This window comes from Schistocerca serialis, chromosome 3, assembly GCF_023864345.2.
Source record: "Schistocerca serialis cubense isolate TAMUIC-IGC-003099 chromosome 3, iqSchSeri2.2, whole genome shotgun sequence".
In the NCBI taxonomy this organism is placed as follows: Eukaryota; Metazoa; Arthropoda; class Insecta; order Orthoptera; family Acrididae; genus Schistocerca; species Schistocerca serialis.
This window is the reverse complement of record NC_064640.1, coordinates 381,471,013-381,480,253: the sequence shown is the minus strand read 5'-3', so window position 1 is coordinate 381,480,253 and position 9,241 is coordinate 381,471,013.

Sequence of the window (9,241 nt, the reverse complement as noted above, 5' to 3'; positions counted from 1 at the left end):
CATCCTCCGAGGTAAAGCGGCGAATGATTAGCAGTGAATGTTGTCCTATTTATACGTACATTTACATAAATAGAACTTTTTCGAAGACTACTGCAAATTTATTTTAATATTTAACATTTATTCTGAGAACGCTTAACAATTTTGTTGACATATGCACACTTTCGAGGCGTTATCTAGTCTGGAACGACAGTATCAGGGAACAAGGCATGAGGATGAAGTGCGATCTCTAAATGGCAATTAATTTTCAAAATAAATTACAGAAATGAATGATAAGCTACACATCACGCTGTCAGTCCTTAAATGCCATGACGAAATGAATATAGAAATGGCGCGCTTTTTTGTCGCAGGGACGTAAAAGTTACGTTGCTCTGTGCCCAGTTTTCGTTCGACGCAGCACATATGTTTTCTCATGGTGGAGGTGGAATAAAACAGAATACAACTATTTCGTTTACATCGGTCGAAATTTATATGTTTTTCATCAGAAACGAGGACTACAGCGTGAAACTTATTTCAGATATCATTCCCCCTGTAATGGATTACCTTTGCAATTGTATTAATGTTCATTTTACACCCTCAAAAAACACAGCTTTGTTAAAGGCCGTCTAATCCTGACAATCGGTCATTTCGCCATATCAGTGCCATTCAACAGCAGCAAGACTGTGTACTCATCTTCCGTATCAACAGTAATTCACGACTGGGGTTACACTCCTGCACGCTACAGTAAGGGACAACGAGTCGACGAGTAGTAAGCGACCACAGCACCACAGTTCTGTGACTCGTCATACTGGCGGAATTACAGCGGAAATGAAGGAAATCCGTTAGCACTGATGTAACAGTGGTGCCTTGATTTTTTAAGTATGCAACCTCAAAATTTGACTCGTACTCGCTTCGTTTCTGATCTTTACTGGATAGCCGCGCTTGTTAATGTAGGCACATTGGGGACGGTCGCTATGCCGGCCACGGATGGAATCCGCCCGGCGGATTAACGACGAGGTGTTGGTGTACCGACCAGCCTGGATGTGGTTTTTAAGTGATGTTCCACATACCACTTGGTGGACATCTGATTGGTTCTCATTTTCCGCCTCAGACACACGCTAAGCAAACATTTAGAACACTTTCTCACACTTCCACACAGTTTTTATTCTTCACGATTTTATTCTATACGTAGACCGATTATGTACACTTCTGCTGTCCTGCCTGGTGAGTAGGGGACTGATGCCCTTAGTTATTTGGCCTCGGTTAACACTCACTCAGCATCAGCTGTACCGAGATACTGACTGTATAAAACGATTTAGTAAACAACTTTATTTGATTTGTGAGCCCACAAAAAAAACTTGTTGCGAAACAGAGAGATTACTAATAACCACGAACAGGAAGTAGCGTTTCGAGCCCCAGAATTTGTCATTTATGCAAGGAACGCTTCAAGCTGACTGATATGAAAAAGAGAGGTCTTTGCAATTTTACTGGCAGATTTCGGGGAGCCGCTAATGTTAGCTGTAATTTAAATTATAGACCTAGTTCTACAGTGCCAGTAGTGTTCTATAATCTGAAGGATAACAATTCCAATTTTATAATTATGAAATTATACTTGCAAGAGGAAGAAACTAGGTTTAATAAAATAGTGAATATAAAGCCAAATGATGTTTCTATGATTGTGACAAACATGGAAAAGTATTAGTTGCAAGGACGGAACATACCTCCATGACTAACACATATACGAAAACTATCGCAGTGAAACTTCATTGAGACATAAATTTTTGTTTTATAGATTCTTTCTACTTTCTAGCGTATTCTGTAGTAAATTGCGTCTCATGTTTAAAACCTGAGGAGTTAATAACAAAAAACTGTTTTTCCGTCTATCAACAGTTTAGTTTGATTTGTAAAAAAGGCATGTTTCCTTGCGAGCGTCTAACTGACGAATCTGGTCTGCTGTATGAATAGTTGCCGTCAACTGAAGCACTCAATAGCTTACTAACCGGTGAAACACCAATTAAAGAATCTGAATACCAAATAGCTGACAAGGTGATGCGTTTATTTAAATCTAAGTCATTAAGAGATTACTCCGCCCTATACTTGAAGACTGATGTCTTGCTATTGGCCGATGTCTTTGCAAGTATACACGCACTCTGTCTCTAACTTCACCTGATTTAGCGATTAATGCTTTGCTGAAAACTACTAATGTAAAATGACAACGTATTACGGATATAGAACAATTACACTTTCTTGAATGTGGTGTCAGGAGTGGTACCGTTCACTTGTATAGATATCTTGTTGCAAACATTAAATGGCTCTGAGCACTATGGGACTTAACATCTGAGGTCATCGGTCCCTTAGAAATCTGAACTACTTAAACCTAACTAACCTAAGGACATCACACACATCCACGCCCGAGCAGGATTCGAACCTGCGACCGTAGCGGTCGCGCGGTTCCAGACTGAAGCGCTTAGAACCGCTCGACCACAACGGCTGGCTGCAAACAATAGCTTCATAGCTCATTGTAATGAAAATAATGAATCTCCTATACCTTGATGTTAATAGTCTCTACTGCTGGGAATGGTGCAACAAGCACCAGTCTCTGAGTTTGCGCGGTTATCTGTGTACATCGTTAATGTAATGGGTATACCAGATGATTCAGGCATGATTACATTTCAGTCGTACATTTTTTACATCCACAAAATATCCATGAACTTCATTCCAGTCGACCATTATGTCAAGAGAAAATGGTACCACCATCTAGCATCAAAAAGCCAGGAGTTCCAAAGAAACTGATTTCCACATCATACGATAGTAAAATTACGTGGCTAAGTACAGAAATTTAAAACAGTGTCTGAACAATAATCTTATTCTGAGCAAAATTCACCGGATATCATCCCGTCGAGCTTCCTGGATGAAACTGTACATATGAAAGGCGAATTATCGCGGGACACTAGTACAGAATTCATAGGACTGAGAGCAAAACTGTATGCTATCGAACTGAAACACAACGCATAATGCATAGATCAAAGCTGTGAAATACTCATCAGCTAAGGGATTAAGTACTGATAATTACCGAGAATGTTATATGATACTGATAAACCGATTGTTCATTATGTACTTCCGGTTTCCACTATAAATCAAAGTAAATTGATAGTGTATCAAAAGATGATAAACGCTAATATAGTGAGCGCTGTACCGTGGGATTATTTTCGAGAAGCCTTGGCTATTCAGCAGCATAGGAGGTGATTTAAAACAAAAACGGTTTTAGATGTAAATGAAATCGTAATCAACTGGTTGCAGATGTTATGTACTTGAATTTAACCTACGTGTTGTAGGTGTAGGACCCGAGGCTGTAGCCGAGCGGTTCTAGGCGCTACAGTCTGGAACCGCGCTGCTGCTACGGTAGCAAGTTCGAATCCTTCCTCGGGCATTCTGGTGTGTGATGTCCTTAGGTTAGTTAGGTTTAGGTAGTTCTAAGTCTGGGAGACTGATGACCTCAGATGTTAAGGCCCATAGTGCTTAGAGCCATTTGAACCATTTTTTTTTTTTTTTAGATGTAGGAAAGATGTAAAATGAAATTTATTGTATCCTAAGTGATGTACTGAAACTGTAACATGTATGTTCTAGATACAGTAAAGACGTAAACTTAAATTCTCAAATACTGTTTGTAGATGTATTATGATAATATAACTACAGACTTTCATAATATCTTGAGATATAGGGTGATTATAATTAAAGTTAAACTTTCAAATTGCTGTAGAAATAATACCACTGTTCAGAATGACGTCAAATTACAATGTAATATTATCGGAGAAGAGGGAAAACGTATGGGAGAAAAGAAAATAGTTACAGAGTGTAGCAACAGATGACGCTGTAAGCATCATAATTTAATAATGGTCGACTACAAATGACAAATGAATCATACAACAATTCCTAATGTGTACGTTTGACGTTAAACAAACTGTACTACTTAGCGTGCGTGGGTGCACAGGTGTGATACTGTTAGTTACGTAAGTCCAACCACCACGGTACGGTCATATGACATCGGATGGGAAAAATAGGTTTTTAATTGTTCTGAGGCCAAAAACTGCATAAAAAGCATCACTCTCGTTGGTTTTTAATTGTCCCCAGATCAAAAACCGCATAAAAAGCATTAATCAAAATTAAATCGGGTTTTTAATTTCCATGTGACTGGTGCAAAACATTTTCAATCTGCTGTCCACCGTTTCGTGGAACAAGTTGAAATGGAGAAGCAGCATGTCCCTCAACTGATCGAAGTATTTCCGGGATCACGTTCAGAATGTGTTTCGTAATGCGTACCTTCAATGCAGCTAAGATTGCAGTCGGAGCACTGAACACATCATCTTTCAGATAGCCCCACAGCCAGAAGTCACACGGATTAAGATCAGGTGATCGGGACGGCCAGGCTGTAGGGAAATAGCGGCTGATAATTCTAGCATTTCCGAAATGGCACTTCATCAGCTGCTTAACTGGATTTTCAATGTGCGGAGATGCGGTATCTTGCATAAAAATGTTCCCATCCACACATCTACGCTGTTGGAGAGCTGGAATGACGTGGTTGCGCAAAAAACACTCTTAGCGCTTACCAGTGACGGTACAGATAACAGGACCGGAAGCACCTATCTCTTCGAAAAAAATCTGGCTCTATGATAAATGATGCTGTAAACCTGCACCACACAGTGACCTTTTCAGGATGAAGTGGTACTGGTTGATTTACGTTGGATTTTCCGTTACCCATATTCGACAGTTCTGTGTATTGACATATCCTGTCAGATGGAAGTGGGCTTCGTCTGTCCACAAAGCCTTCCACTACTAATTATTGTCCTCTTACATGCCAGCAATAAATTCTAAAGCAAAGATCTCTTTGCTGGCCGGTCAACAGGAAGCAACTCGTGCACATGGATAATTTTGAATGGATAGCAGAGAACGATGTTTCGTAGGATTTTACGCACCGTGCTCACTGGTATGTCCAATGTTCTGGCAATTCTCCATGCACTACACGTTTGCACACCACCACTCGTCTCCTCCTGCATTGCTGTGGCCACTGCTTCCACTGACGTCGAATGAATTCGTTTCCTCCCTCTACCCGGTTGCACACCAAAAGAACCCGTCTTTTCGAATTTCCGAATCATTTTCTCCAGACTCACGGCAGTCATCGGACCAACGCTTTTTTCAAACGCTTCACTGTCCGGAACTTCTGCAGAGCGACGTGTGCACAGTCATCAAACTGGAATACAGCTTTACAAGCAGAGCGCGATCGTGAGTTGAGACAGTCATGGCGAATGTTGCAAACGCGAAAGGAAGAAAAGCCGTGTACAAGGCGTGTATATACCAACTTCAGTGGGTCGTGCGTATGACAGGTGTTTTTTTTTACGTATTCTGACCTATAGAGCACCATGTATTGATCAATTTTCACACTATTTTTTTCTGCCATACGTTTTCCTCCTTCTCCGATAATATTCCGTTGCAGTTTGACGTCATTCCGACCAGTGGTGTTTCTTCTACAGCATTTTCAAAGTTTAACTTTAATTATAATCACCCTGTAAATACCTTAGTGATTTTCTCGTGACCTATACCTATCACGAGAGAACGAGTATCTGTTTGAACGTGCATGGAAAACAGAAGACTCTACCTCTTTCCTGAAGTTATATAATTGCCTGGATTATATCACGTGATCTCCCTCTCCCTCCGCGACCCTATGAACTACGCCACGCCAATTTCATCTATCCTGCACTATCTCCCCAAGACTTGCGAGGTTGTAATCCATTTCATTCTTTTCCGCCCTCCTCTCCTTGTGCTTTCGATCTTCTCCAGCCTTAAGGTCTTCTCCAGCGAATTAAGACTTCTCATGATGTGCCCAAAGTACGTCAGTTTTTGTTTCAGTATTAGATCTTCCATGAGCAGTCTGGTTCTATTTTCTCTAACACTCACCTGTTCGTTCTCTTTGAGGTCCAAGGAACTCTAAGGAGTTTCGTCCAACACCACTCTTCAAAGGAGTCTATTCTACACCGTTCAGCCTGTTATGGTCCAGGTCTCACAACCGTGCATCACAACTGAAAAGGGCATAAAGCTTACTATACGAATCCTCGTTGTTCAAGTCATGTCTCTACTCCTTAAAACATTGTCAACCTTGGACATTGCCTTTCTACCAAGTAAAAAGCATCACCATCAGAAGATAACAAGGAGCCGAAATAACAGAACATAATTTCCGTTTCTTTGATATTCCGCATTAGGCCAACCTTTGCACTTTATCCTCTCACATTCAGCAAGAGAATCTTTAACTCTTCTTCCCTGTCTGTCATCAGGATGGTATCAGCTACATATCTAAGTTTATTTACCTGTATACCAGCTAGTTTAATCCCAGTTTCTTCCTTATCTAACGCGGTATCCCTCATAATGTGTTCTGCATACAGACCAACTAAGTAAGGTGACAGCATGCAGCCTTGCCATACCTCTTTCCGAATGTTGACCCATTTACTTGTTCCATATAAGGTTTTCATCATGGCTTCTTCGTCAGTGTATAAATTTCATATGAGGTGACTGAGATGATCTGGTACTCCCATGTTTCTGAATACTTCTCATAATTTACTGTTGTCGACGGAGTAAAAGGCTTCCATAATACATTCCTGGCCAGCCAAAATGCAGCACCAAGAAGGACCACAGATATCACAGCCATACTGATTTTGGACATAGCACGTTGTACAAAGATCACATGATCGAAAATACAGCCCCATGTGAAGTGAGGCAGATGATGAAATCAGTACTGAGTGTTGCCGCCATTATTGGCTTTAACTGCTGCTACACGCCTCTGCATTGAATCAAATGAGTTTGGATGTGCTTTGGGATACGGCAGTCCATGCTGCTTCCGCATATTGCCAAAGTTTATCTGGTGTAGTAGCAGTTGGTGTATCACGGGCCAGTCATTCCGCAGTCATCGACCAGACGTTTTCGATAGGCGAGAGATTGGGCAACAAGTGGGCCAAGGTAGCAATGCAAACCGATGGACGACGAAGAAGTCTTGAACATTGCGTTACACGTTTGGTAGCGCACTGTCCTGCTGCAATGTGACCGTCGGCAAGCTCCAAAGGTATAGAAGGGCAACATGCTTCAACACTTCAGAGATATAACACTGGATGGTTAGTGTGCCGACAGTGCGTACTAGGGGGAGTGACAGAGTGGAATCCAATACCACCCCAGAACATAACACCGGGAGCGGGACCAGTATGGCGATGCATAAGACAGTTCAACAGTCTCTCACCATGTTGTCTCCGGACTCTAATCCGACTATAGTGATGGTGCAAGCAGAATCGGGATTTATCGGTAAAAACAATGCCGTTTCATTCACTTGTCCACGTTCATCGCACCATATCCGGCGCAAACGCCTGTGTCGTACACTCAGAGGGAAACGCTGCAATGGAGGACTTATGGACAGCCCACTCTGCTGCAAATTACGCGCGAACACTGCTTGTTGCGCAACAGGCCGAATTTGTTGTGATATTGTTCGTAATGTGGTAGAGTGATCCATCACTACCTTGTGTACAGTAAGCCTGTTATACGTATATTGGTGCAACGAGGTGGGTGCAATTTATTCCGGCGGTCTGCCATTCCGTCCTGCAACCAGCGATTACAGATCCGCGCTTGGTTACATCCAACACTCTCACCGATTGCTCTGAAGGTTAATCAACGATCCATATAGGCAACCACTCTTCCTCGGTTGAAGTACGAAACGTGTTCTAAAGACTCTCGCTGTCTTCTACGAGGTATACTGAAGCTGCTTACGCAAAACAACCGCACTAAACAACAATTACAGTACGTCTAAAAATGGTTCAAATGGCTCTGAGCACTATGGGACTTAACTTCTGAGGTCATCAGTCCGCTAGAACTTAGACTACTTAAACCTAACTAACCTAAGAACATCACTCACATCCATGCCCGAGGCAGGATTAGAACCTGCGACCGTAGCGGTCGCGCGGTTCCAGACTGTAGCGCCTAGAACCGCTCGGCCACACCGGCTGGCACAGTATGTCTAAACACCTGTCTTTTCCCCTTCTACATAGCGCTTGCAGGGGTGGTGCTACTGGCGCCCATGATGTACGCCTGCGCTGAAATACCAATCACGTGCATCTCTCGTCGCCGTAAATGCATGCTGCAAATTTCACCTGATTTGTATGCTTCCTTCAGGGCGTTACACTTTGTGTGGAGCAGTGTAATAAAGCAGAATTACACACGTTTCTGAAATTCACTTACCTTCTACATAATTCAGCTGATGGCAATTTGATCTATGGTCGCTCTTCCTTTTCGAAATCCAACTTGTATTTGAGGTATCACTCGGTCTTTGTATTGACGAAACCTATTTTGTAATTTTTTAAGCTTGACTTTGCCAGCACATGAGATACGTGCGACTGTTTTAGAAATACTCTTGTTAGGATATTGAACGAGTTACTTTCGCTGTGTTCGATCCAATGTCTTTCAACAATTCTACTGGAATTCCATCATGACGACTAGCCTGGTTTTTAGCAACTTTTCTGGAGACCATTTCATTTAACTTCTAAAATATCTGGTTTTTGTTGTAAAATGTCATTAACTTTATCTTCACTAGTATGCAGTTCTCACTTATGTAGCTCTTCAACATATTATGCCCATCTTTCCTTAACGTTCTCTGCTTCTGTTAGATCTTTACCATTTCTATCATTTATGATTCCAACTTTCACCTAGGATTTTCGTTTGATGTCTCTAATTTTCTTGTAAAGACCCCTTTTCTTCCCCATTCTGTTATTCTCTTCAGCCTCTTTGCACTGTTCATGTATGAAGATATTCTTGCCTCTCTCTTCTAACGTTCTTCAAGTGGCTGTCTTTGTAAGAGAGTGCCTGCGTAAAGACTTAGCCGTATCCAGACTAGCACAATATATGCCTCGTGGACATTTCATTCACAGATATTGCGCATTTGTCACCACCACTGCATAACAATCATATCATGCCCCGCCAATCCTTTTCCTAGGAAGCTATTTGGTTTGCTGTTTCATTTGTTCCCTCTCTTGAGAAGAAACGAAGCAGAAAAGGGTGATGGGGAAGGGTGACAGCTACGGTGGGAGGGGGTGGGGGGGGGTAGATTGTTGCGTGGGGAGATGGAGAGGGGGAATTTCGAGATCAAATCTGATCCAAAGTCGCTATTGCCCTCCTTCCATGATCCAGAGTCACTGTTGCCTTCCTGCTTAACTCATTAATATGCATAATCATGCTAAAT